This window comes from Eptesicus fuscus, chromosome 4 (assembly GCF_027574615.1).
Source record: "Eptesicus fuscus isolate TK198812 chromosome 4, DD_ASM_mEF_20220401, whole genome shotgun sequence".
Taxonomy (NCBI): Eukaryota; Metazoa; Chordata; class Mammalia; order Chiroptera; family Vespertilionidae; genus Eptesicus; species Eptesicus fuscus.
Genome location: NC_072476.1, coordinates 64,298,651 through 64,302,025, shown reverse-complemented (window position 1 = coordinate 64,302,025; position 3,375 = coordinate 64,298,651). Strand labels below are relative to the sequence as shown.

General features: G+C 40.1%; 1 non-coding gene across 1 annotated transcript; it reads right to left on the bottom strand.

The window, feature by feature from the left end:
- Nucleotides 1-341: 341 nt before the first annotated feature.
- Nucleotides 342-421, bottom strand: MIR9-3 (microRNA mir-9-3). Its single transcript, NR_129194.2, has one exon. It is a non-coding gene; the product is annotated as a microRNA mir-9-3 (primary transcript).
- Between the last annotated feature and the right edge of the window lie 2,954 nt (nt 422-3,375).

The window sequence follows — 3,375 nt, the reverse complement described above, 5'->3', positions numbered from 1 at the left end:
ATCGTTTTCTAACTGGGTACCAGCCACCTCTACAGCAGCTTTCTAAGAAAGGAAAAAAATAACTCGTAGTTAAACTTTCGCCTTTAAGTAGGACAAACTGTACATGCCTCTTACCTCAGTAGCACTGTACAATTCTCCTTTTTTAACAACCCCTCTCAAAGTACCTGGCGCCTCCCTATCTTGGCATGTGTGTGCCACTTCATTTCCTCTCACCCCACCTTTACTCATAAGGAAAACGAAAACGAAAACAAAGTTAGATTCAATAAATATTCCTGACCTTTCTGGTTTTTACTGTCTCTTGGCTGCAGTCTTTCATTCTCACACGCTCCCCGGCGATCTTGAAGGAGTTTTTACTTTCGGTTATCTAGCTTTATGAAGACCAATACACTCATACAGCTAGATAACCAAAGATAACAACTCGCTTCCCTCACGCGCCTCTGTCTTCCTCTGGCCAGAATCCAGATCCCGATCTTTCTGGCAGCACCGAAGAGTCAGTCGTCCTCCAGGGCACTCGCCGCGCTCCAGATTCCTCCTTGTATGTAAATATGACCTGGTTTCTGTTTGTGTGTGCGGCTAAAACATCCAGACGAGATCTGTGGCTTTGAAAGTTTATTCCGAACTTTTTTTTTTTTTTTCCCCTTTCAGCAAGTAATCTCCGGCAGCGTTAGCCAAACAATTCATCTATTAATATCAGAAAATAAAACCAGCTATTAAGGTGCAGCAAGCGGTTACGAGTGAGCAGCAGCATCCGTCCCTTCGGAGGCCTCTATTTGCATTGTAAATTGCTTCATTCTCACGCAAGACTCCTTAGCCTCCCTCTATGGAGACGTGTGAAGCCAACGGCAATTTCCAGCGCAGGTTAAGGAGGAAGGAGAAAAAAAAAAAAACACAAAAAAACAAAACACATCCCATTCTATAGAAGTGACAGCTGATTCAAAGATCTGCTCCTGATCCTTTTGGGGTAAGCACCGTGAGCTTTTTACCAAGCGGTGGCAGCTTGATGGCAATATCTCGTGTGTGTGTGTTTTAGGGGGAAGATCCTCGATTTCACAGGGCTTCTAGGCTGGGAAAGAGAAGAGGCCGTCCTGCTGGCGTGCTGCTGCCCCCGGTCTGAAAGAAGGAGAAAAGGGCCATCATTGGAAGGGCTTTCACTGCCAAAATGTGGACCAGCCCGGCAAGGTCAAAGGTTCGAGACCGCTGGAGACCAAGGTAATGATGATGTCATGAGAAATCTCAAGTACATGGTTATTGATATGCATCAGTGATCAGCCAACTGCCCCAGGCCTGCCGCCCGAGCAGCGGCTGAGGCAGCAGCAGCGGCGGCAGCACTGCAACAAGCCCTGTTTTCTCCATCAACCTCTCCTCCGTTAGCACTACCGACTGCTCCTGGAGACGCAACCGCGGCCTTTTACCTCCTCCGTGCTGGTGTAGATCGCTCTAATATCCAAAGACTGGAAGAAATCTCTCTCTGAGGACAGATAAAAGCATTTCAGATCTGGGGAACGTCTTTGCCTGAATTTCTCTTATGGCAGATTGCATGGGCAGACAGATGGAAGGCACTTTGCTATGGCTTAAAGCAGGGCCTTGCTTGCTGGGGCTGGGAATCAGCTCTGTATTAGGCAGTGAGTCGATGTGTGATTGCATTGACAGTTTGCTCTGGTGGTGTGTTTCTAATGGCTTTCACAGCTCGGGCATGTTTTGTGTTTATGTGCCGTGGCGATAGGGTAGCGTTTGTTCTGTAAGTTCAAAATGAATGCTCTAAGCAAGCCGACTTCATCCCAATTTTTATGAAATAACTCTCTACAGGGTGTGTGCCTTAGAATGAAGAACAGGTTGACACTGCAGCAATAGTTTCTAATGTTGTCCACAACTCTACTGCAATAGATGTTGAGCCTTTGTCTATAGTTTCAAACATCAACTTTCATACAGAAGGTCAAAATATACTAGGCTCCCTTATGAAATTATGAAAAAAGAAATGTTACTTCAGTGAAGAAGACATCCAATACCTGCATGTAAAGAGCAGAACCCTTCCTCTTCCCCACCCCCACCCTCTTTCTATCTAGAGGGGAATATTTTATTAATTAATTAGCCTCATACCTTTTCTTAGGACTTTTCAACGTGTAAATATGATCACTTAAGAGAGCTCTCTTCTTTTCTCTCCTTCGTAATGAGTAATCTATGTCTAATGCACCTATAATATGTACAGTTCTAACAGTCAGATGCCCCTCAACAGAATATCTGAGGTGCAGTCCATATAAGATGTATATTCACAATGGGTAAGTTTTATGGACTGTTTCCCAAAATGATGAGTTATGTTTGGTGGTATTACTATTCTTTAACATATACGCTACAATCGAATGTCATAAATCTCCATATTCATTTCACACATCACTAGTCTATCGCAATACTCTCATTTCTATAGGTTAACTACTTTCCCCAATCACTAAAATACTTTCAGAATTAAAATACACTTTTTCATTGATTCAGTAATTTATTCATTTAAGACATGAGTGGAATATGCTTACCAAATTACATACAGAGCATACATATGTAAATTCTATAGAAACGACTGACAAGTAAAGAAAATCAGAATTGCTAAGAAAAGCCCCCAATCAAGAGTACAAACAACAACATTCTACCAATTAAAGATATGATTTAGTAACACAAATGCCAATTTTTCCCTAATTTTTTATTAATTTACTTTTTGGTGAGAATTCTTGTCCTGATTATTGAAAAAATACTGCACTGTAAAAATCACTTATCTATTTTTCTTATCAAATTTTGGTCCAGGAAGTACAATAAGAAATGGCTGTATTGTGATATATATATATATACATATACATATATATATATATGGCAAACTACAAACTAATTCAAAGAAATATACTCCTATAGAGTTACTGTTTCTTCTTGAACTAAGAGGTCACAACATAAACTACTGGATAAGAATTGAACATATCACTGAGGTATGTGTTCATGTCACTTCTGACAGTATGTAAAATCCTAATGAGCTTTGCTGCTTTGGAATATTGAAATTATTTTGGCCTTGCTTTCCAAGACCTAGAAACAGAATCATTAGTGAATTGGCATGTACTACATAAAACAAGCATATGATTAGATGAATTCAATTCCGTAAGTAAAAACCCCAGAAAATGCCAGTTATTTTTAGAATATCTTTTTGCTTTATATATGTCTGGGAAGGATGTTGGTGAAAATAAAGAGATCTGATGCATGAATGCATGTATGTCTGTGTGTATCACCCCCATATTTGTGTGAATTTGCAAATTAATGTTGCTATATTTCCACATTTAACAATTAAATGCATTTTAGAACCCAATTAACTATCATGAAAACCAAGACACTAAACATTTGAGA